Here is a 25,728-nt window from a genome sequence, read left to right on the forward strand (position 1 = left end):
AGTTGATCAATCAGTCTGAAGGACAGGACCCCTGATCCATGCTTTCGCTCTCTCCATCTGGATGTAAACAGAGGAGCACATTCCCCCTGTTGCTGTTGGTAGTCATCTGGGTACCATGGGGGAAGCCATTCTGAGAACACAGCTGACACATGGAGACAGGTTAGGTAAGGAATCATTGAGAGGCAGAGCCAGAGCCCTAATCATCCACACCCAGAGCCTGCCCTGCCTCAGAACTTCTTGATATGTGAGATGATAAATACCCGGATTATTTAAGCCAGTTTGAATCAAATGTTACTTGCAGCCAAAAGCATCCAACTGTTGTATCTGGAGTAAAATCCTCCTCCCTCCATCCCTCTCTCTGTCCCTCCCTCTCTTCATTCCTTTCTTCTGTCTCCCTCCCTCCCTTCCTTCCTTCCCAGTCTAGCTCTTCTGCTTTTCCAGCTGTGTGACCTTGGGCAAATCCTTTAACCTCCTGGTTTTCAGTGTCCTCATATCGAATGAAGGAGCTGGACTAGAATAACCTGTAAGATCCCTTCAAACTCTAACATTTATAATAAAAAGATTATATCATATAATACTTCTATGAAAAAGACAAGTATCCTTATTAAGTAGGTAAACCACTGAGATTAGTTCAAACTAGTTCAAGCTGAAAGCAGAGAGTTGCCAAGGCAGTTAAAAAAAAAAAAAAAAAAGATGGCTTGAGAAGACGTGAAGTAACCTCCCATAAGCAGCAGGCTTCAAGTCAATGAACACAGAAAATCAATGAGGCGAAAACCATGTACCCCTGAGAATGAATGAGGTGAAAATAAATTGACCACAAAATCGTATATTCCCTTTTACACTCAGCCAATTGCGGTCACTCTGTTGTGCCTCCTGGCTCCGTCTACCCAAAGAAGATAAGGAGAAAGGGCCCCGAAGCCTTATTCATGAGAAAAGGACAGCAGAAAACACTGGAATGATTGGAGAAAGGAGTGTTACATGGGTCAAGAGGCTCTGAGAGTCCATCTCCAAGCCATTTTTTTCCCTTCTGCATTCACATGGATGTTCTGCTCATTCTGAGTCTCTGGTATTGCATATGCTGCAAAGACAAAAGACTGTTTCAGCCCAGAATAGGTCTGCCCCAATAAATAGCTGTCTGGGGAGGCTGCTGCCCCTACCTATCTACTGCTTTCAGTAGTAGGGATGCAGTCAAGAAATCATGAGTACAAGTAATCAGGTGGCAGTCAATTCAGGGACGAGAACAGGGAAACATCATTCTTAAGAAGCCAGGGACAAGCAAGGTATTCTATGTCCCGGGTAGCAATGGCAGTGCGAGCCTGGGAACAGCGCTTTTGGGATCCAAATAAGGAAGGAAAGAGAATGCTGAGTCATGCAGGAAGGAAAGAGAATGCTGAGTCATGCAGGAAGGAAAGAGAATGCTGAGTCATGCAGGAAGGAAAGAGAATGCTTAGTCATGCTATCTGGGATCCTCTAAAGAGGTCCTCCATCATGCAGCATGATTCTGGCATAAAAAGAAGTTCTACAAATAGTTGTTGCATTGATGACTAAATTGGGTAAAAATACATCTAAGTGAGTGGAGATACTTTATGGCAACCAGGTAGAGGGGAAATTGAACAAAGGCAGGAGCAGTTGGGGACTGTGTCTGAAAATAATAATGGCGGGGGTCCGATGCAGCAGCAAAATAGTTATACTGGAGCTTCTCAACCCTGGTTGCCCTTAGAATCACCTGAGGAGACTGAAAAATAGTAGCCATGATACTTGAACCCCAGCCCAAGAAATTCTTATTCAGCTGGTCTTCTGTGGGGCTCGAGTTCAGGTCCTCTGGAGGAGATAAAAACATGGTTCAAACCAGCTCTTACAACTGACTTTTTAAGTACAGAGTTTTGACAAGCAGCTGCTAGGGTGTTTAGTGTGATATGAGCATGTTTCTGCTTTTGTCTCTGCCCACCACCGAAGACCTCTCCTCCACAATTTCATCGCTTCTTCTTTACTTACAGGTTAAACATCCTGGAACAGGGTGGACGTGGTAGCTCACCCTATAATCCCAGCACTTTGGGAGGCTGAGGTGGGAGGATCGCTTGAGCCCAGGAATTTAAAACCAGCTTGGGCAATGTAGTGAAACTGCCTCTACAAAAAAAAAAAAAATTAATTAATTAGCCGGGCATGGTGGTGGGCATGTATTGTCCCAGCTACTCAGGAGGCTGAGACACGAGGATCACTGAAGCCCAGGAGTTTGAGGTTACATTGAGTCATGATTGCACCACTGCACTCCAGCACCTGCTGTACAGAGACCCTGTCTAAAATAATAATAATAATAATAACAACAACTCTGGAACAAATCAATGGCTTTCCTAGGCCTTCCTTATTTGCGATTCATCAACAGCAATGTCATCCTTCACACTTTGACATGTCCCAGGGAAATTTCTGAACTCCAAAAATGATGATTAAAAAGAAAAAACAAAACTTTTTAGGAAATTGAGTCATGAGCACTTGTCAAAGTTTTCTTTCAAACTTGATTAAAAGGAAGAGTCCAGAAATGGAACAATCGAAAGGATTTCTTTCTTGGTAGACAAATTTGTAGGGGCAAAGAGAGGTTTTTGGAAAAGAAGACCTGGTTCAAAATCATTAAATTCTTGGCTGACAGTGAACTGGGCGGGTAGAATGCTAATTTCTCAAAGGTAGGCTCTCTAAGCTCATTAAAGTCTATTTTAAAATTGCTTGAGCATTGTATCAGAAATTTTAGTTTCTTACCAGAAGGAAATGGGACATATGTCATGAGAAAAGTTTTCCCCAGAACAGGTCTGGGACAATTTTTCTTCTAGAGTCAATATCTTGCAAGTCTCAGACAAGAGGGCATTTCCCTTTTAAAGCAAAGAAAATCATTTGGCACAATCCTCTACTCAACCCTAACACCCATGAGCCATGTTTTCAGACTTTGTAGGAAAAAAAGTTGTCTGATCCAAGATTTCTATACCTGACAACAAATTTTTCACACGTGAGGTCAAACTAAAAATGTTTTTGTTCTGCAGGGATTCTAAATGTATTCCACTTTATTCTCTTTCTGAAAAACTCACTCAAGGATGTACTCTGAAAAAACAAAAATTAAATTGAAACAAAATTCCTAGAAAGAGGGAAGCAACCTGTAAAATAATTACAGTGAATAATTAAGTAAAATTTAGTTAAATAGGTGATGAAATGTTTTCATAAAATATAAAATAAGACTCCTTAAAATAGAAGCTGTTGTAAACAAACAACAGTAAAAAACAGCACCATCACCTCCAGTCTCTTCTGTGACATCTGTTCCCTGTCATGTGGCACGAGAGAGTATACACTTGAGAGGCCCATGAGTCTCCTGCCTGGTAGGCTGAATTCTTTTTCACTAACTGATCTGGCTTTTAGCAAAATGCCTCTTCCCTCAAGCAGCACCAAAGGTTGAGGCGTTCTGAGCTTACTCCTAAGCATGGCAGTCCTTAGGAATAACCCTGAAAAGACTATGAATAAAGCCAGAGATTATAATAAGGGTATAAATACAAAAATACCCTCCTAATCTCAAAGCACAGAGCAATTTTCAACTCCTCCAAAATACCTTCTACAAAGAGGCCAGAAAAGCAATTGCCTGGTGCATAGTAGGCAATCCACACATGTTTGTTTGGAAGGAATCGATAGTCTACCTGGCTGATTTACCTTTCCACTGCAGTGATGTAAAAGAATATATTGGTAAGTAACATACAACCATAGTAAGTAACTGTAACACTATCTTGTTACGTAATTTCTTAGAAGTCAAATCACAAGATTTGAGGGCAATAACTTTATTCCTGACTACACATCTACATGTTTGTGGGCTCCAGAAAGCCGTCATGAAGCCTGCGGACACTCAATGAGCCAAAGGAAGAACTCTTCCCCAGATATTGTGCTGCGGAGGGTCAGGTGTGGCTTTTGATTCATGAGATTGTATTTTCAAATACATTCATTCAGCGGAACAAAGTACAGGTAGCCCCTTGTATCGGTGGGTTGCACATCCATGAATTCAACCAATCACAGATCAAAAATATTCAGGAAAAAGTGTGTACTGAACAGATACAGATGTTTCTGTCATGTCATTATTGTCTAAACAACACAGTATAACAACTATTTATATAGCATTTACATTATATTAGCTATTAGAAGTAACCAGAGATGATTTAAAGTATGCAGGAGGATGTGAATAGGTTATATGCAAATGCCACTCTATTTTATATAAACGACTGGACAATGCATAAATTTTGGTATTTGCAGTAAGTCCTGGAACCAATTCCCCCACAGATACTGAGGGATGACTGTTGTGTGTGTTGTTCAAACACAGTTTACTTAAACACTTATTGAGCCTTTAGGAGGTGCAAGCAGTGCTGAGTACTTGGTATCTACGTTTTCTGAATTATTTTTATGCCTTCTCATCTGACCATCATAAAATCCTGGGAAGGAAGCATGGATTATTATCACCATTTTACAGAAGTGAGAACTGAGATCCTGCAGGGTCAACTCTGGTCCAGAGTTAAACTTTGTAGAACCAGGACTGAAAGGTGGATCTTTTGACATAGTCCAAGAACTAGAAGGAAAAAGCAAAGAATGCAAGATGCAGCTACCCAATGACTGGAAGAGCTGTCCGTGAGCACAAAAGGTATGTGGACCCACTGCAAAGCCCCAGCCACTCACCACACAGCCCTCCCAGCACCTGATTCTACTTAGTTCACATTCACTATGTGTGAGGTACAATGCCAAGGAGTTTCATGCACATTTTTTCATTTAAACTAATAATCTCTGTGAACCTGCGTGGCTATCCTTTCTCTCCCCTGAATGTCTCAAGCTCTTTCCCATCTTTAATCATTTGTTCTCACATTTCCTTTTGTGGAATGCTCTTCCTGTGGGTCTCAGCACTCCCCAGAAAGGCCTCCCTTGAATACCTCATTTCAAGGTTCTCAAATATTTTGACTGTTTCTCAGGACTCTTTTCATACCAAAAAGACAGAGGGATTTTGTTTATATGGGTTATTTCCCATCAATATTTCCTTATTAAGAATCAAAACTGAGAAATTTAAACAATTTTGTTAATCCACTTAAAATAACAAGTTCATTACATGACAACATAAATCACCTATTTTTATGAGAAATGAGTAGATTTGTCCAGAGCAGTTAGTGAGAAGAGTAGCATTGGTTTACAGTTTTGCAACTTTCTTTAATGTCTAGCCTAAGAGAAAACAACTCAATTCTCATCAGTATCTCTCTCATTATTCAGTCTGCTGGGATGTATTCTTTTGGTTGAAGTATATGAAGAAAATTTGGTCTTGTGCAGTTGTATAATTGGAAAAAGGAGGAGTATGTTAATAGCTTTTTCAGATAGTTGTGTATATTTTTCTTTGATATTATACCAACATTTGATATGTGGGAGTTTCTAAAAGCTTAGTGGCAATGTGGAATCTGAAATTGTATCAATGAATGTTTCTACTCTATTACACTAAAATCCATTGGCACACATGCACTTAGAATGGATCTTTTTCCCATTTATGGTTTTGTAACATGTGCGCTGATCATTTGAAAAATAGTAGTTGACTGAGCTATGGAGATCTCTCAGATGTTGACACACTGTATTACACAAAGTTTAAAAAATCAGGTTCATTAATATCAACATTGATCTCATTAGAAAAGTATTTAAGCACTCTGAGATTCTGTCAAGTTCAAGGTGGAAGATATAAGATTTCTAAAATTCCAATTTTCACTTGTAAGTTCAAACTTTATTACTGGCAACAAATACTTTCAGTTACATTTTTTCTTTTTTCTTTCTTTCTTTTTTTTTTTTGAGAAAATGTCTACCAGTTACCCAAGTCAGAATAACAATAATTTTTCTGTCAATGATCTTTTAAGTAAAAGTGGTATTCCATGAAAAAAGCAGCTAGTTTAGCTAGCAACTCAAACAACTGCACAAATGCTTTTCCTCAAGGTAACTAGAGTATTTTGGTATGTGGCAGAAATGCTATATGCATACTTCCCATTTTCCTCCAGAACATTTTTTAAACGTATATTCAAAGGTTGAGTTTTAATAAAATTTAAACACTTCAGTATTTCATCAAGAAAACATACAAATAAAAGTGGCATACTATTTGTTTGTTTTTAGAATGTATAGTGGTAACAGGTACAATCACTACTAGTACAGTTTGGTGGTATTGCTTGACTCTTGCTGAGGTGCAAGCAGTTTTACCCATTATGACTTTTATTTCATCAGTGCAAATGTAAATACAATGAAAAAAGGAGGCCAGGCATGGTGGCTCATGCCTATAATCCCAGCATTTTGGGAGGCTGAGGCAGGAGGATCGCTTGAGCCCAGGAATTTGAGACCAGCCCTAGCAACATAGTAAGACCCTGTCTCTACAAAACATTAATAAATAAATAAATTAGCTGAGCATGGTGGCATGAACCCCCCCCCCCCCCCCCGTAGTCCCAGCTACTCAGAAGGCTGAGATGACAGAAATGCTTGAGCCTAAGAGGTCGAGGCTGCAGTGAGCCACGATTGTGCCACCACACTCCAGCCTGGGCAACAGAGCAAAAGACTGTCTCAAAAAAAAGGAAAGGAAAGGGAGGGGAGGGGATGAGAGGGGAAAGGAGGGGATGAAAGGGGAAAGGAGGGGAAGGAAGGGGAAGGGAAGGCAGGGGAAGGGAATGGGAGGGGAAGGGAGAGAAGGGGAGGGGAGGGGAGGGGAGGGGAAGGGAGGGGAAGGGAGGGGAAGGGAAGGGAAGTGGAGATGAAGGGAGGGGATGGGAGGGGAAGGGAAGGGGAGAGGAGGGGAGGGGAAGGGAGAGAAGGGAGGGAGGGAGAAGCAGGGAGGGGAAGGGAAGCGAAGGGAATGGCAGGGAAGGGGAGGGGAAAGGGAAGGGGAGGAAAACATCTTAGCATTATTATAAAAATTATCTTGACTTTGTGGGCTCCCTGAAAGGGTTTCAACCTCTACCACCACTCCCTGCCAAGAGTCTGCAGACCACATTTTGGAAAGTGCTGCTTTTTCTGAAAAGGTCCCCTGGGATTGCTGCTCACCATGGTCACTTTCGTCATCGTACTCACTATAATATGTAATTCTCATTGTGTCTCTTACCTACTATCTGTTTTCCCCGTTTGAATATAAGTTCCATGTGAGAACTATGTCTCCAGGCTTAGTAACTGCCGCGTTGTAGATTTTTAATTTTTTGGTTAATCAATGCATTTTTCTCATTTTCCATATAAACAGGCCAACACTAGGGGGGTCACTGCCTTGTCCCAAGCTTGTAGTGAGAGGAAAAGCTAGGACCAAGGTTTGAAACTCAGTCTCCTGCTTACTCTTCTGGACTAGTCATCAAAAACAGTAAGTTAATTATTAAAAAAGAGCTTCCACAAAATCCCATTTTATTCCTAGCTATAATAAAAGGAATAGATTTCAATGTCTGCAAGACCTAAAGAATGTCTTTCTGACATTTGTTTGGTCGGCTGGTTTTATTGTGGGAAATAATGCCATCATGCCCAGTTAGAGCCCTGGTTTTTAGTGGGAGTGCACTTCTGCCTATCTCTGAGCTTGGAACAGAGATGTTTGAGAGCAGAGGGCCAGGTGGGAAGGGATTGCTGTTCATAGTCCATAGCGTGGAGGAGGAGTTACATGCCCAGATGCAGACAGTTCAGTCCCAGCTATCCCCTACTGCCCAGAGCTCACAATCTCCTGCCCTACCTTCTCTCTAGCCAAAGGGAATTTGAAATTCAGAGGACCCACTTAGAATGCAGCAGCAGTTAGAGGTTACCAACTTCATACCACTCACAGACACGTAAAATGTTAAACTAAGAACCCAATTCAGACACCCACATACTTCTCTCTCACCTACCCACTCCCATCCGGGTTCAGTATCCACTCCAACATTCTGAATTTTCCAAAGGCGACATGGACAGAGGCACAAAAGAACCTGAGGTCATGTGGCTCAGAGTGACCAGGCTTCAACTCACCTACTTTTGTTGTTGGTTGTTTTTTAGTTAATTTTGTTTTGTTTTGTTTTTGTTTTTGAGACAGAGTTTTGCTCTTGTTGCCCAGGCTGGAGTGCAGTGGCACCATCTCAGCTCACCACAACCTCCGCCTCCCGGGTTCAGGTGATTCTCCTGCTTTAGCCTCCTGAGTAGCTGGGATTACAGTTGCCCGCCACCACACCCAGCTAACTGTTTTTGTATTTTTGGTAGAGATGGGGTTTTACCATGTTGGCCAGGCTGGTCTTGAACTCCTGACCTCAGATGATCCACCCGTCTCAGCCTCCCAAAGTGCTGAGATTACATGCGTAAGCCACCGCGGCCGGCCTGTTGTTAAGAGACAGGCTGGAGTGCAGTGGTGAAATCCTAGCTCACTGCAGCCTTGAACTCCTGGGCTCAAGTGATCCTCCTGCCTCAGCCTCTGGAGTAGCTGGGGGTACAGATGCATCACCATGCCTGGCTACTTTTTAAATTTTTTGTAGAGAGGGAGTCTTGCTGTGTTGCCCAGGTTGATCTCAAATTCCTAGCTCAAGCGATCCTCCTTGGTCTTCCAAAGTGCCGGGCGACCTACTTTAAAAGGCGTAATAGTAAGCCAGAGACTCGGGTTCTCATCCTAGTCATGTAGTTATTTTCTCCACCTCAGTCCTCTTACCTGTAAACTGATGGATTATGCACATAAAAGGCCAAGCATCAAATGTTTGTTCCGTTCTAAGATGAGTCACTGAAAGGTCTGCAGCGGAGTGAAATCCCTATCCCATCAGATCTGAATCTGCATTTTAAGAGAACCCCAGCGTATGCTTGGAGTTTTCTCTTTTGTACACCACCTACCTTTTTCATAAGCTGTCCTCCTTAACCACCCCGCAGTTTGGTCGCGTGCTGTGCAGCTGGCCCGGGGCGGTGAGCAATCAGAAAGAAACCAGGAATGGGCACCGCGCTCCCCTCTACTTGGAATCACGAGGAGGGCCTGGGGCGGCTAACATGGACCGAGCTGAGGGGACTCACAGGCCCTTGGGCCTCCTGGAGCCTCCTGGATGCAGAACCCGGTGCCCGCGGGGAGGGCGTAGCGGCTGCAGATGGGGCCTGCCAGGGGCCGCGGTGGTGCCTGCCAGGGGCTGCCGTGGTGCCCTTCCGTCCACGGGCTTGTGTTCCTGCGCCACTGGCTGCAGGGAAATCTTCAAAGGCATGAGCGGAATGAGCCGAGGCTGCAGCAGTGCATTATCAGCCGGCTCGCCCCTTTCACAGCCAGGGCCATAATCCCCTCTTTGTGCTCCCTGAGTCATTTATAATTCCTCTCCCTTTCCAGGTCCAAAGACGCGCAGGAGACCAGCCTCCTTCATTCGTTAAGTCGCTCTCTGTCATGCATGGGGTAGCTCTGGGCCCCGTGGCAGAGATTCCAGCGAGTTCCTCGACCCACAGAGTCCCAAGCAGCTCTTCCCACACTCTGCAGTCTGGGGGTGGTGGTGCATTCTGATGAGGGGAGGAAGTGGCCCGGCCACAGCCTGGGGTCTGAGAGGGGGCCTCCCAACCCAGCCCTTTCAGGAAAACACTTTGGGGGCCCCTTAAAAGTTAAAGTGGCTCTGCTCAAACAAACCCACAACACCAGCAACAAAAACGGAATCCACGTTAAGAGGTCCCAGGGGAAAGGATTAGCATTAGTCCTCTCTTTCAGACTCACGCACTACTCAGGATGGCAGGATCCGGTCCAAAATTGCAGGGTTAGGAGGAAAACAGGGCAGCTGGGACTGAATTTTCTACTCCTGGGATGACTATTGTCCCTAGTATTCCACAGGATGCCACCGGGTAAAACTTAGAATAAGAAAGGCCTTCAAGAGAGAAGCAGAAAGAAAGATTCCAGCGGGGTGCGTGGTGGCTCACGCCTGTAATCCCAACACATTGGGAGGCCGAGGTGGGTGCATCATTTGAGGTCAGGAGTTCGAGACCAGCCTGGCCAACATGGCGAAACCCCGTCTCCACTAAAAATACGAAAATTAGCCAGGCATAGTGGCGGGTGCCTGTAGTCCCAGCTACTCTGGAGGCGAAGGCAGGGGAATCGCTGGAACCCGGGAGGCGAAGGCTGCAGTGAGCTGAGATCCCACCACTGCACTTCAGCCTGGACAACAGAGCGAGACTCTGTAAGCAAGCAAGCAAGAAAGATTCAAAGGTGGAGGTTGGCAACCAGTAAGAAACAGACAACAACAACAACAACAAAGAAACAGAGAAAGAAACAAACAAAAAATGATAGCAACCTTCCTTGAACACTATCTAGATCGAGATGCCAGGTACAGGTACTGTTGGAATTGCACCACATTCTCTGAGTGTGAGATAGATCATGTTATTCCCATTTTGCAGATGAGGGCACCAAAGCAGAGGTATGTGTTAAACAAATTTGGGATTGAATGGAGGAGCTCTGCTTAGTACCACTCCTTGTCTGTTTTGCAAAACCTGGCTAGTTGGCAGGCCCTGGGGGATTCCACGGTTTGAGGAAAGTTATAGCTCCAAAGTTTACACAGGCCACATCATCTCTTTGAGCCCCAGTTTCTTCATCAGGAATGAGGGTGATAATTGTTGACTTTTCGGGTATGTTGTGAAAATCAAATGAGATCATGTGTTTGCATGAACTTTGCAAAGTAGAAAGCATTTAGCAAATATAAAATAATTTCCCATTATCCTAGTCCATCCCTGGAGGAAGGCCTTAACCGTATCTGCTGAGAAGGGCACCCGTATGTATTCATCATCCATCAGAGAAATTTCTACCTCCACCATTTGTTATATAGACATTGCAAAAGCTCATTTTCCAAGGGGGCCTCCTTCTTTAACAGAATTCCTTCTTCAGTATGTTGAATATGCTGCTGAATTTCAGTTGCCTCCCACAGGTATTTCCTTATAACTTAGAAGCGAATTAGCAGGCATCGTGATGATTCTATGGTTAATAACATGGTCTAGGGAAAAACAAAACAAAACAAAACAAAAAACAAGCCTGGCTTTTTTAAGCCTGGTGGCTGAGCTAGGGAAGTTACTGACTATGTCTTTATTTGCTGCTCTGGTCACAGCTCTAGAATGACTGGGGTGAGGTTTTCTCGGGCCCACCCCTGCCTTTTAAATCCTGTATGAGGGCATGCCTGAGAAAACCAGTCAGGAAAGCCTGGTAGAGATGCTTCTGGAAAGAAAAAGGGAGCATGCAAGATTCTGCATATATCTGGCCTGGAAAGGGAGTGTGTCTTCTGCAACGTAGTTGAAGGCAAACACCTCCCTAGAACTCTAGAACCGGCATACAAAGATCTAAGCCCATATAATAGAGTTCCTCTGGAAGAAATGGCTTCCGTGAGGTACACTGTGGTGTGGGCTCAAGTGTACTTCGGCCTTGTGAATATTGCTCTATGCACACAGCAGGAAGCCTTTTAATGGATTGATTGGTAAAGTTATTGCCTGTTGCCTATTACATGAGTATCTGTGGCCTTTGAAGATGCAAGCCAAGCTGGGTGTGGTGGCTCATGCCTGTAATCCCAGCACTTTGGGAGGCCAAGGCGGGCAGATCACCTGAGGTCAGGAGTTTGAGACCAGCCTGGCCAACATGGTGAAACCGCATCTCTATTAAAAATACAAAACTTAGCCAGGCATGGTGGTGCACCCCTGTAATCCCAGCTACTTGGGAGGCTGAGGCAGGAGAATCACTTGAACTCAGGAGATGGAGGTTGCAGTGAGCCAAGATCATGCCACTGCACTCCAACCTGGGTGACACAGCAAGAATCCATCTCAAAAAAAAAGGATGCAAGCCAGAACTTTTTTTTTACATGGAATTTTGCTCTTGTTGCCCAGGTTGGAGTGGAATGACATGATCTCGGCTCACTGCAACCTCCACCTCCCAGATTCAAGTGATTCTCCTGCCTCAGCCTCCTGAGTAGCTGAGATTACAGGTGTGTGCCACCAAGCCTGGCTAATTTTGTATTTTTAGTAGAGATGGGGTTTCACCATGTTGGTCAGGCTGGTCTCAAACTCCCGACCTCAGGCGATCTGCCCAGCTCAGCCTCCCAAAGTGCTGGGATTACAGGACTGAGCCACCGCACCTGGTCACAAGCTAGAACTCTTATGAAGACCTGAGAGTCAGGAAAAATTTGCATCTTTTAAAAAAGCAGCATGCTTTTTTCTGTATGAAAATGTGAATTCTGAAATTGAGAATATGTTCCTTAATTTTACAATTTACCATATTTCCCATTTTCCTCTGGTAACCAAGAAACTGAGATCCAAATTTGTCAGTCCATTTTAGCAGAAGTGTAAGATTTTATGATTTTTGGATTGTGGTCCTCCAATCCTATCCATATTTTCCATAGCCCTCATTCAATATTTTGTCCGGTACTATATAATATATATTGTAGATACTGTACCCAGTCCATCACGGAATGTGGTTATATATATATATATACACATACACACACATACATATTTATATATATATATATGCACGCACACACAAATAAAATAAAATAAATGTTTCCAGGACCATCTACCTGGGACCCTGGGATTAACAAACATCTAAGAAGAGCTGGCTGGCGCTGTAAGCCTGGCTCTTCCACTTACCCATGAAGACATTGACTTTATAGGAATTCAGTGAGAATTAATGATGCAGCTGCTTCAGAGAACTATAAGCTACTTTAGAAGCAGAGAATTTCTCAGTAAAGCCCCAACAACCAAAGAAGTTCGTCTTCTTCTGAATCCTAGCAATGGTCTAGCTCTTGATGAATGTGGCCTTGCCCCAACCCCTGCCGTGCTCTGTTCCTTCCCACCCACCTCAGCCCTGTGGCTCCTGTTGCTTTGTTTTCACAAGGTGGTTTGTTTTTCATATAACTTACAAAATTGTCCGTTGGGCTTCTGAATTGAGAATGTCTAGGTGGCAAAGCAAAATCCGAATGATAAGATGCACTAGTACGTATTATTATCATTATTTGGTATATGAAAGAGTCTGCTTGTGTTTTGTAATGGAAGACGAAGACTGGCAAGTAAGGTACTGCTGTCTGAATATTTCCCATGAAGGTGGTAGGAGATGAGACAGCACCAGGCTCGGTGCCACCTGAAGCTAAATTATCACTTAATATACATAGTGAGCAGCTGATGTCCAGAAGTGAGCATCAAGCTCCTTGCTAACATGATGAGCAATGGCCATCTGTCCCTACAAAGCCAGGCAGCGTGACCTTCAGTCCCAGGCGTTGCTAGCATCATTCTTTCCCATGATGAAGGATGAGAGAAAAAGCGGCTCTGGTAATTCTCTGTTATTAACAACAAGAAAAACCAAAGTTCTTATCCCTGTTTTTATTACATATTTTCTCCTAAAAGAAGAAATCGAGGGAGAATCAACAGGAACCTGGTGAGCAAGTGAAAGCTGAGAGCTGTGTGATTCTATTTCCTTAGAAGGAAGACATATGCATACACTTAATATGCAATTGAAAAGCAAAGCAGCACACACGCATTATACTGGAAATTCCTTCATGTTTTATTAATTTAAACTACATGAAAATATCTAGCTGGAACAAAAGCCACAGCTCGAAACCTCAGGCCACTGAACCTCTATTGACGAACGGCGAGAGTCACTCTAATCTGTGACTACTGTTGCTGGCATAGAGAAAGTAAACAATAATAGAAGGAGGTGAGAACAAATCACTACAAAGATATAACCTTGCCAGTGAGGGGTTTGTAATCTGGATTGACTCATTAAATTCTTATGTGAATTGAATGCATTCCCCCATTTGTGTCCTGCATTCTTTTCTGTGTCTGTCATGCAAGGGATCGTTAGCATCATCAGAACAAAAAGCGAGGGAAAAGTGAGCGGCTGCTTCTCGGTGGGAATCCAGCATTTGACAGAGAGCAAGATAACCATGTCCAAGATCAACAACACCAGACATTATAAAATGTTTCTCTAAGCCTGAGCGGTTCTCACAATATCAAGCAAATATGTATGCAGTGTGTTATTTTTGTAAAGAATTCTATTTTTCCGTAACCTTTTACTTAGCTCTCAGGATTTTTTTAAGTTTTTTTTTTTTTTAAGAAAAATGTAAGTCATTTCCTAAGAACTTGGTTTAATAGACCATTTAAAGAAATAGGAAACATATAATACAGGAGTTGCTTGGTGCATTCCCTTGGCATGTGTTAGATCAGGAGGAAAAAACAATTAGCCACGGCTTAACTGTAAGGATTATTCACTGTTGCCCTCACGAGAGTCTGGAGGGGTGGGTGGGTGCAGGGTAGTGCAGCAGCTCAACGGGCCAGACTGTTCCTGCTCCTCTGTTCCACCATGCTCTGTGGGTTGGTTTTTCATTCTAATAGTTGTCAGCTCAGAGTCCAAAGTTAGTTAACAAATCTTCTGGTATCGCATTCTCTCACGGGCATCCCCAGCAAGTGAGAACGGGGCAGAGGCAAAAACATTTTGCCCTTGCTGGGCTCCCTTTGGATTCGGGAGGGGAAGCCGTCTGTAGACTTCCATCTGCATCTTATTGGCTGCACTGGGTCTCATGGCCACATCTAGATCAATCACTTAACAAAATGAAGATAAGTTCAGGCCCATCATGACTCACTCCTGGAATAAAATCTTTGCCCAATTCCTGCTGGAGGTGGGGGGTGGGGGCAAATTATGGGCAAATGGCTATTGCATAGGCAGGGAACCCTATCTCGATATCTATCTCAATAGCTCAGGTCGCCTCCTCCTCATTCTCCAAAACCCTTCCATCCCATGGCGCTTCCTTGAACCTTCTCAAGAATGGCTCATGTAAAGTAGCTGCACACCAGGTGGGATATTATATTTCAAATCTGTTTCCTTTTTGCGTTTCCATATATTTTCCTATTATTTTTCATTCTTCTGTTGGTCTATGTATGTAATTTTGCTTCTGGCAGCATCTGTCTCTTACTCTTTTGTTTGTCCCTGTGCCTTCTCTCCTATCACCTCTCATGTTTAAATAATCTTTTACTTGCACATCTACTCATCCTATACTTCTATTTCTCTAAAAGTACAGAAATGCAGGTAAGTCTGCTTATGGCTCCTATATTCAGGGTTATATTGCTAAAGCTGTCACTTCGGTCTCTGGGATCAGAGCTGTCAAGAGCAAGACAAGTTCCCTGGCCAAGTGCTCTCGAGGGCAACAGAGAGTGGGACCAGGGGCCAGAGGCCAGAGCTCAGCACTCACTACAGGGGCTTGCGACGGGGCTGGGAAGCCCACGAGGGTCCCTGCCCCATTTATCACCCATGAGCAACCATCAGACACATTTATTTGGGATACACACACACACAATCTTTGAAAGAAGGGTTCCTATCAGACTGTCCAGTCAATAACAGCTACTTTCCTCCCCTTCCGCCATGCAGGGCCCAGCTCTGTACCAGGTCCCAAGAACACACCTGACCTGAAGCAGGACAGGCTCAGACAGCTCAGCTCCCACACCCTGGCTCTTAGGGTTTGTCCAATCCCAATGGAACCTAACAAGGAAACTGCTGATTTCCTTAGAAAAGAAAAAAAAAAAGGAAAGAAATCCAGATCTGCCTAGGGTAACAAAGAGGGGAGGTTCTCCCTGTGGGAAGAGGCAGCAGGATTTTGAAGCCCAGATGATTGTTCTCTGTGAAGGCTCACTAATTATCAACCGCCCCACAACCAAGGCTGGCCTTGCCGGGGCAGGTCGCGGAGAGCCTGCATTCCCTCCCCGTGTGCCCATGTCACCTGCCTTTTGACCTCCTGGGTTACAGCTGAGGCCAGGTTGCAACATATAAACAAGAATTTTCTAAAGAGACAAGAAGATGGCAGTAAACAGAAACGACTCCAATTTAGCTTCTGGCAAGTCTCCTCAGGGTGTGCCTGCAGCCCGGCTCTAGCTCCTTTATATCAGAAGCCATCTACCACAGAGTAACAAAACGGGGCTCTGTGGAACACCGAAGGCCGAAAGCAGCTCCAGATGCCCCAAGCAGTACTCCTCAACCAGGAGCAAGTTTGCCCCCCAAGAGGTATTTCACAATGTCTGGAGACACTCTTGGTTGTCACAACTGGAGGTGATACTCCTGGAATTTAGTGAGCAGAGGCCAGGGATGTTGCTAAACATCCTGAAATGCACAGGGCAGGCCTCACAACAGGGAATTTTCTGGCCCCAAATGTCAGTAGGGCTGTGGTTGAGAAACGCTGCCCTGGAGGAAGACACTAGTTCACCTTTGTAAGAAAAACAGGGGACTGTGGATCTGATTCTGCTAGCATTATCCCATCACCATCACCACCCTGGAGGCTTGTAGGGGAGAAGAAGGGCAGGAAGGACTGCGTATTGGAAAGTCACCAGTGATCACTGCAGCTCACGGGAGAGGGAGGGTGTGGTTACCCCACATTAAGCCTGAGTAAGAGCAGACTTCAAGAAACCCAGACCAGCAGCTTGACATGGGTCCTGTGGAATTTAGGAGAAAGAGGAGCTGGTAACCGGCTCTTCCAGGATACGCATCTAAACACAGGAGGCTGACAAGCATTGGCAGAGCAACCAGAGGAAAGGCTTCATAGGGAGGAAGCTACACTTCTACCCACAGCACAAAAGAGCTGGCCTAGGGGTGCCATTAAAAAAAAAAAAAAAGGACTCTACCTACAAGGAGCCTTTGGAGGAACAGACACCCCCTGCACAGGGACAGATTGCTAGGATCCCAGGGGCTGAGCATGACCCACACATAGCCAGAGGAAACACATTGCCAGAAACAGAGTCCAAGAAGGAATTTTTAAAAGACATGGGGTCTTGCTCTGTTGCCCAGTCTGGTGTGCAGCGGTTCAATCATAGCTCACTGCAGCTTTGACCTCCCAGGCTCAAGCAGTCCTGCCTCAGCCTCCCCAGTAGCTGGAGAAAGGATTTCTGAGAAACTCGCAAAGGGACTCAATGAGAGAAAGTCATTTTGGACAGCAGTCCCACCCAGAGGGGACCACTGCCAGACGTCAATGGTGTCCCTAACTCCCCGCACCCCACCCAGTGCCTGACCCTGGGGAGCCAAAGCAGCCAGCCAGCGAGCGTGAGATGACGGAAAGCAAGGAGGGAGAATGAGCCGGCCGTGTCCCTCCCTGGCAGGTTTCTAAGTAGAAAGAAGGCCCAAGCTGCAGAGGAGAGAAGCTGTTGTGTGATAAAAATATCACATTTTGAAACTGCACCGGGCTGAACCAGAGACATATGATTGTCAGACTGGACTGGGATTTTGGTTCTCTAAGAATAACCATCCAGGAATGTAAAATGGCACAGCTTCGGTGGAAAACAGTATGGCGGTTTCTCAAAAAGTTAAAAATAGCATTACTATATGATTCAGCAATTCCACTTCTGAGTGTACACCCGAAAGAATGGAAAGCAGGGAACTTGAAAAAAGACATTTGCACACCCATGTTCACATCAGCAGGGTTCACAGTAACCGAGAGGTAGAAGCAACCCATGTATCCAACGACACATCAAAGGACACACAAAATGTGGTACATTCATACAGTGAAATATGATTTGGCCTTAAAAAGCAAGGAAATTCCAACACACACTCCAACACGGATGAGTCTTGAGGATGTTATGCTAAGTAGTATAAGCCAGTGACAAAAGGACAAACACTGTATGGTTCCATTTGTATGAAGTACACGGTCAAACTCACAAAGTAGAAGGGTGGTTGCCGAGGGCTGGGGAGGGGAGAATGGACAGCTAGTGGGTCGTGGGTGCAGAGTTGCAGTTTGGGAAGACAGGTGGTGGGGATGGCTGTACAAGGATGTGAATCTACGTAATGCCACTTAAAAATGGTTAAAATGGTCAACTTTATGTTACACATATTTTACCACAAATTTTTAAAAATTTTAAACAAAGAAACAAATAATAACCACCAAGGTTATGTGATCTGACCCAGACTTCTTCCAAAGAGCAAGTTAGAGTGAGGTCATAGAGTAAGTTCAATGGGCTCACTGGGGTGAAATGAAGTCAGCCTCATGAGAAGTTCTGACCTGTTTAATAAACTGGTTACTCCTCTTTAATTCCCTGCCACTTGACAACGCCCCCGACTCTGAGCATTTTTTTGCTACTGGCCCCTCAACCTGTCTTCTGAGCACTGATTTGTGACCAGGACCTCCATGTCCTTGGATACTTATCACTGGTGGTGTCAAGAAAAGGACACCACATTTCCAGAGGGGCACACCTTTGTAATGACCCCGCTTGGCTTTCTCTTTTACGTTAAGTAAAACTGACTTTTTTTTTTTTTTTTTTGTACATAGCTCTATGACTTTTAACACATGTAACAGCTTTGCTTTTAAAATCACAATTATACCAGAACCCCTTCTAGTTATGGAGTGAGGAATCAAGATTACCTAACAGTGACAAAGAAGAGCCCTGTATCCCAGTCCTGTGGCTGAATTTCTTAGCACTTTCTCCCAGGACATTCGGGGGCAAAACCTTCACCTGCCTCTTCTTCTACTCATTCCCACATTCAAGGCTGCCACGCAGATCAGGGGGGCTGTAGGGTAAGCACAATTTTCTGAGGGCTGGAAAGAGCTCTACCCTCTCCCCTCCCACAACAGAAGGCAAACACACTGGAATGCAAGTTCACGCGAGCGACTTTATGTAGGCTTAGCCTTGAATCTGTCCTCACACATTTCAACATTGGTGCTTTGTTATTTGTCATAAATTGCTTAATGGATACACTATGCAACAGATATCAACAACCTGATGACTGAGAAGCAATGCCAGCTATTAAAGATAACTTTGATCTGGTTTCACATCCTAGCTCTACCACTTCCTAGCAGGGCTTTGTCCTTGAAATCTTGGTGCTTCCCGGTTTTCATCTGTAAAGTAGGTCTACAGTTGTTATGGGGATTAATAAGATAAAGCACTTCACACAGAATAGGTATTCAATAAATGACAGCCTTCTGTGCATGTAGGTGTGACCTAAAATGGAACCATGGAATTGCAACAAATAAAACTTCTCTCTACTTTTACTCGGGGTCTTATAGAAAAAAATAAAGAGACTATTTCTGCTTCCATCACAAGACTAATGTACATGTCACAGTGCTTCCCTGGATTACATGTATCTGTTAGGGTGCTTTCAGTTACAAGAACAGAAAACACAGCTAAATGTACCTGAAACCATAGAACTGGTACTAGCTCACAAAAGACTACAGGTGGAACAGTTTTAGGGTTAATCAGCGACTGGACCCACCTCTATGCAATTAAGGGCCTGGAATCTTTCCTTCTTTCTCAGTGCAGTGACTTTTGTCTTCAGGATGATTGCCGTACGGTCCCAGGATGTCTGTGATAGCTCCAAGGACTTTCTCCTTATACAATAACACACGGGGTAGGAAAAGGAGAAGTTTCTCTAATGTGTTCTTTAAAAAAAAAAAAAAAAAAAATCCTTTCACAGAAGACCACCACTCAGCCATTTTCCTTATATCTAGTTGACCAGGATCAGGAAACGTATCACATGCCCCTGCTTAGCCAATTACTAACAAGGGGAAACAGACCAGCCAGAATGGTTTGGACCAATCAAAATTCACCCCAGGAGTGAGGTGGGGCTTCTTCCCTGAGTATGCGGGAGAATGACTAGAAAAACAATTACCAAAAATGACATCTCTGAGGGTAGGGACCAAATCTAATGTTGCATTTTTGCTTAACAGAGGGCTGAGTGTTTAACAGATGCTCACTAGACGATAATTGACATGGCCATTCAGATCCTTACAAAAGCAACAGTCTGGTCTAATAAAAGACTTTAAAAGCACAGGTATATCCCTGATTACTAATCGCAGACAACAAATGTCTGGTAAGTCCCCCCTACATCCCTTGGTAGAAAAGCATGTCTCCTGGCCTCTCGGAAGGAGTTATTGGTCTAAGGAAGGATGGTATTTCCAATTTATGAAAATCTGTAGTTATTCAGTAATTTGGCAAATATTATTGAACAATTATATGTGCTAGATTTGGGGACACATTGTTGAACTTGATGCATAAGGTCTCCATCCTCAGGAGCTTAAGGGGGTGAAAAAGAGACATTAAACAAATAAACACTATATTTATGGGCAATTCAGGAGAAGACTTATAAGTGCTAATGAGGGCCAGGATCCAGGAAAGGTCTAGGAATCAGAAAAGGTTTTACTGAGGAGGGGCTATTTAATGTAACAGCTGAAAAGGAAGTTCCCTTCATTTAATTGGAAAAAGTTCCACTGGAAGGTTAGATTTAAGGAAATCTTTGCATGCAGGTGTGGATTTAAATGTTAATGCAGACAGAAGGAATGACTTATTTAAAACATTCAGCAATGAATTAAGGATAAGGAAGAAAAAAATAACCAGAGGTGACATGTATTGCAGTAGTGTTTGTCAGAAGACTTGAAGCTTTAATTATGAAACAGAAAATCAAGTTTGAATACCTCCTTAGTTGAGAAAATTTAATAAATATCTCCATTCTCATACTTCAACACTTCATATCACTGGCTAGTTACAAGGCTTAAAATAGAAAGGGCCAGTTGCTTTACAATTCAGTTCTGTACAATAACTTTTCCCCCACAAGCATCTCAAAAGCTTTTTCTGTCACAGCTGATTACATGGAAAGCCTTTATGACTACATATTTTATGATGTAGTTGCAAAATAATTATTTACTTATAAAATAAATATTCAGCCATTAATCCAGTGTTTTCAAAATAAGAATTTACCTTTTATCTAAGACTTTGTATGAGATACCTGGCAACCCTCAGAAAAACAGGTCTCTCTCATTACGTTAACTGGATACATTTCAGCAGTGTGTTTGTGTGTGCTTGTCTTGCTGGAGAGGGGCCCTAAATCAAGTATGGCAGGTCCTCAAATACCATCATTTGATTCAACATCTTTTCAAAATAACATTGATGAGAAAGCCCAGGTGCGGTGGCTCATGCCTGTAATCCTAGCACTTTGGGAGGCCGTGGTGGGGGGGCATTGCTTGAGGCCGGGAGTTTGAGACCAGCCTGACCAACATGGTGAAACCCTGTTTCTAGTAAAAATACAAAAATTAGCTAGATGCGCACCTGTAATCCAGCTACTGGGGAGGCCGAGGCAAGAGAATTGCTTGAGCCCACGAGGTGGAGGTTGCAGTGAGCTGAGATCATGCCACTGCACTCCAGCCTGGGCGACAGAGTAAGACTCTGTCTCAAAAAAACACTGATGAGAAAAAAGCATCGCTTCCCCACCAGGGCCACTGTCTGTGTGAGTTTGCACAGTCTTCCAATGTCTATATGGGTCTTCTCCAGGTACTCAGTTTTCTCCCATATCCCAAAGATGTGCACGTTAGGTAAGTTGGTGTGTCTACAATATCCCAGTGTTAGCGTGGCTGTGTGTGTGAGTGCACCCTGCGATGGGATGGCATCCCATCCAGGGTCCAGGGAGGGTTCCCAACTGCTGCCCTCAACAACCAAGAGGGGGTCTGGCCATCCTCAATCCTGAACTGAAATAATCAGGTAAATAATTCTTACTTGTTTTTATTAATCTTTCTTAAGTGTGTCTATAGCTCACATTTATTTCAATATTTAATATTAGAAGGGCGTTGAGTCTTTATTTAGAATTTTGGTAATGTTTTTGTGACCAGAAACATGCGGTAATAATTTGCTTGTTTATATCATTTAGCCTATGGTAAATAGTTTTGTTATACTCCGTTTCACTTAAAGTTTCAGTTTCCAAGAGCTATCAACCACGTTAAGACTTAACTGTACTATAATGTGTGTTTTTTCTCCATTGATTCCTACTAGAGTAATACAATTGTCAACTTAAGGGAACAAATAAATTCTAGAAGTGAAGGCTTTCTACACAGTTGTTGCAGGAATACCAACCACAGGCTCTTGAGACGAATGGTTTAACAACTCACCATCGGCCAAACAAGGTCTCTCTCACCCCTGCTGTATTTGCACATGCTGTTCCATTAGCCCCAAACCCTTCCCCTCACACCACTGTTGCTCATGCTTTCAATGGGACCAAAGACTCAGCTGACCACCATAGAGTGCGCGAAGTCACTTGTTAAATACAGGTTCCCTGCCCTACCTTCGGAGATTCTATTATAACTTGGTACGGGAGTGGGGGCACAGAATATGAATTTGTGTCCCCTCCTTAAGTTCCTTCCAAAGCATGAGCAAATTGAGAACCAATGCTAACACCCTCTCCAAATACCACTTTCTCTGGAAATCTCACCCCATCCTCTCAGCTTCCTGTCTGTTCTCCTAAACATCATCTACTAGTAACCTGACTTTGGCACTCAGCACACCCAACCATGTGCTTCCCTGCCTCTCCTCCTCCTCTGCCCCATGAACCCCTCCAAAGCAGATCCATCCGATTCCTCTTCCAATTCCTAGCACAAGGCTCAGAATCTTTGAACCTTTCATACATGGTTGTGGAATGAATCAATAAACAAACAACTCAAGAAGAACACGTTCACCATTTCTTGAAGACAAACTGGTTTAGCTGGGGGCGGGTCCTTTGGTACTCAGGTGTGTCTGCTGGAACCCTCTAGTGTTGCTCCTTTCGGGTGGGCTTTGTCTCCAGGAGCAGATCACCTCCCTGCAGCGCCACCGGGACGGCCCTTCTTCTGTGAGCTCTGACTTCAGGCTCAACTCCAGGAGGCTTTCGCTTTCCTTTGACTAGGAGTGGAGTTAAAACAGTATTAAACTTTAACAACAGACGTTTAACTGCACAAATTGCAGCCTTGAGAGTCCAGGTTCTCAAAGGCATCACATTTGAATGAAAGAGAAACATGTGTGATTTGGGGGAGAATTCTGAGTGCATTTTAATAGGGTTCTACCAATTAATTTATCTCCTGGCTTCCACAAACACCACAATAAACTTGTCATTTTCTGAGAATTAACTCTTCGATTAGACGTGTCTGGACAATTGCATATTCACAATCTTCTGAACTCGTCGCCATAATTGGAGGGCAAAGTGGAGGAATGCAGAAAAAAGAAATAAAACAGGGGCCGGCAGCCTGGGGGTGCGCTTCTGCGGCAGCGCTACAGCCGCGCTGCTGTGAGGGGGCTGAATACAGGGGAGGCAACGCTGCCTTTTCCAAAACACCGAGAACGCAACCGGAGGACGCAGCCGCTCAGGAATGCCTGCGTCGTGATGCTTATTGACCATCGCCGAGCTTAAGTCTCGCTGCCTACGCGTTCACAATATAAACAGGAAGGATTAGGGTGACCCCGCGTCCCCAGAGACTGAAGCAGTCCGGGGAAAGCTCTGGTTACCTTGCATCCTGAGCAGCCTGCCCCTTGATGACAAACGTCCCAGATTCGGGCATTCTTTTGTGGTTCATGGGAAAGCGCGGCTAATCCGTGCGAGCCCGCGCGCGCACGTCTCGGCTGCATTCAGCTCGCTCGCACAATGCGCTGGCGGAGCTCCCCGGCCACAGAGGCCCGCGGGACGCCGGCTGCCCCCACCCCCGGCCCCGACCTCGCCGCTGGGCTTGGCGTCACCTCCGCGTGCGTGCGCGCCTCGAGGTTCTCGGTGCAGAAGCGGGTGGGTGTGGGCGTTTGGGGAGGGTGAGAAGGAAAAGCGCTGGCTGCATGGAGAAAGGGAAAAGCAAGACGGATCAGGTTGGTGTTTTTCTTCCAACCTGTTCTTGCTCGCTTCTCGGCTCTACCCAGGCTGTCTCCCACTTTTTAAGCCCTCCCTTCTCCGCCCCTCTCTCCTTTTCCATCCTCTTCGCACTTTTCAATGCACCAGGTTTTAACAGCCTTGCAGGGAGTGGCTGAATTGTAACGACTCTGTGAAGTAGGCACATTTTGCAGATGAGGAAACTGAGGCACACACGATCCCGGGGGACACTGGGTGTGGAACCAGGCCTCCAGAGCGCGCTGTCTCCACCACTAAGCTACAAGTTGCTGATGTCACTAGCAAGGACTTCCCTGTAACCTGCGCTGTCACCCTGTCATAAACACATCTATGTTTCCATCTCAACGGCCTCATTTAGAGAGAGCAACGAGTTCACACGCCAGTCACATGGAGAAGACGTGGAAGAGACAGTTTAGTTTATCAAAGCGTTTTCCACCAGCAAAGGCTGTCCCAGGTGGACATTCTCTTGCTTCAGTAAAGGCGCAGGTTCAATGAGCGCTCCCACCTCCACCGGCTCCTCTTTCCCCTCAAGGAACTGAGGAAGAATCTTTACCTCTGAGAAGGCGGTTGAAAAACCAAGCTGTGACAAACATGGATGAAACACGGCAAACATGGATGAAAGCTGTGACAAACATGGATGACAAATGATCTCCTTGGTATTCTGGAAAATACCGGAAATAATATGCTACATACCTGGGAATAATGTATTAATTCCAAAACAACAAGGCAGGAAACAAAATCTGGAAAGTTCAGGAAGATTTGTTAAGATTTTGGAGCATGAGTCAGAAAACTGTGTTGAATGTGTTGGAGCAGGGGGAGGGGGACGTTTCAACTTCATTACAGATTAAAGAAATGAAACAGCCAAGAGATATCAGATTTCACCTATGAAGCAGGGAGTGGAGGTAAGATCTAATGATGTAAAATATTGCTGGTGGGAATGCACTTAAGAGATGATTTGGAAATACTTATCAAACGCCTCAAAATATGTGTATTTTTGACCCATTAGTTCTATTTATGGAGTTTTATCCTAAGATCATAATTTACAATATGCCAGATAACTTGGATAGAAGAAGAGTCAATGTGCTGTTCTTAATTCCAAAAGAATGGAAACAGATCCACATGCCCGTCAATAGGGAACTGTTCAGAATGTTGCAGTAATCCGCACAAACGAAAACTGTTGGCGATATATTGGTAACAGAAAGAAAGCAAATTTGCATATCACAGTAGTTTTTTGAAAAAAAAAGTACAAGGAAATATGTCTGGAAGAGCATGTAAAATGTTAACTGTGCTTAAAGGCTGTGAATGAGTTTTATGTTCTGTGTTTCCGTATTTTCCAATGTATCATCAATGAGTACCTATTATATGAGTAATAAAGAAAATTGAAATACTGATTTTTGAGGAAAAAACAAATTTCTCTTTCTCCTTAGTAATTGATGAGAGCAGCCTCTGACTCAAAGGCAGGACAGTCCTCCAAGGAGGTGAGAATACTCATCCGGCGACATGACTTTCATCATGGAATGTGAATCTTGCCACATGGGTGTCAGGTACCCATGCAAAAGCATGTCCTTCAGTCAACAACAGAGAGTCCACGGGTCTTAGGTTCACACCGGGGAATTTAACTGAAAAGTGTTGTTATGCAGTGCTTGGCCAATGCCTATCCGAGAGAAGGGATATTCACAGAAGACAGTCCACGCGGTTTGCTGGCCACTTGCTCCTGCAGGTGTGCTTAGCATACTTTAACCGCACAGCGGTGAGATCATTAGCTCTGCGCAAACCTCATTCAACGAGCACTCCACAGAAATGCCTTTCCTGAGTTATGCTTTCATGTTTTACCCTTGACTTCCTTCTGGGTTTGAAATGAAGAGATCATATGAAAAATACCGTTTCTATAAATCGCTTGCTGCAGAGGTTTTGAATGTTGTACACTGTCTCTGTGTGTTGACCCTCCTGATGAAATCCCCCCAGAGCTGTGATGTTTAAACTGAGCTCCTGGAAACTGCTGAGGAGGCTGAGGGACCAAGCTCCTTTTCCATCGGAGGACTCTACTTTTACTTGTTCTATCACAGATGCCAAATACATGACAACCACAGAGCTGCTTAGGAAAGACAATCTGATACCACCTTGATCAGAGCTAGTTTGGGATGCTTTAAAAGAGGGAAAAG

General features: G+C 44.3%; 2 long non-coding RNA genes across 2 annotated transcripts in view; both read right to left on the reverse strand.

Annotated features, from left to right (window-relative positions):
- LOC135968475 (uncharacterized) overlaps positions 1–19,355 on the reverse strand; it is a 57,347-nt gene extending 37,992 nt beyond the window's left edge. Inside the window, exons 1-2 of the long non-coding RNA XR_010583317.1 lie at positions 19,172–19,355; positions 1,996–2,127 (exon numbers count right to left, since the gene is read on the reverse strand). This is a non-coding gene — a long non-coding RNA (uncharacterized lncRNA). The remainder of the gene's footprint in view (positions 1–1,995; positions 2,128–19,171) is intronic.
- Positions 19,356–20,310: 955 nt separating this feature from the next.
- Positions 20,311–23,339, reverse strand: LOC135969985 (uncharacterized). Its single transcript, XR_010585312.2, has 2 exons — positions 23,200–23,339; positions 20,311–22,599 (listed from the first exon to the last, which is right to left on the reverse strand). It is a non-coding gene; the product is annotated as an uncharacterized lncRNA (long non-coding RNA).
- Positions 23,340–25,728: the final 2,389 nt, after the last annotated feature.

This window comes from Macaca fascicularis, chromosome 1, assembly GCF_037993035.2.
Source record: "Macaca fascicularis isolate 582-1 chromosome 1, T2T-MFA8v1.1".
Lineage (NCBI taxonomy): Eukaryota > Metazoa > Chordata > Mammalia > Primates > Cercopithecidae > Macaca > Macaca fascicularis.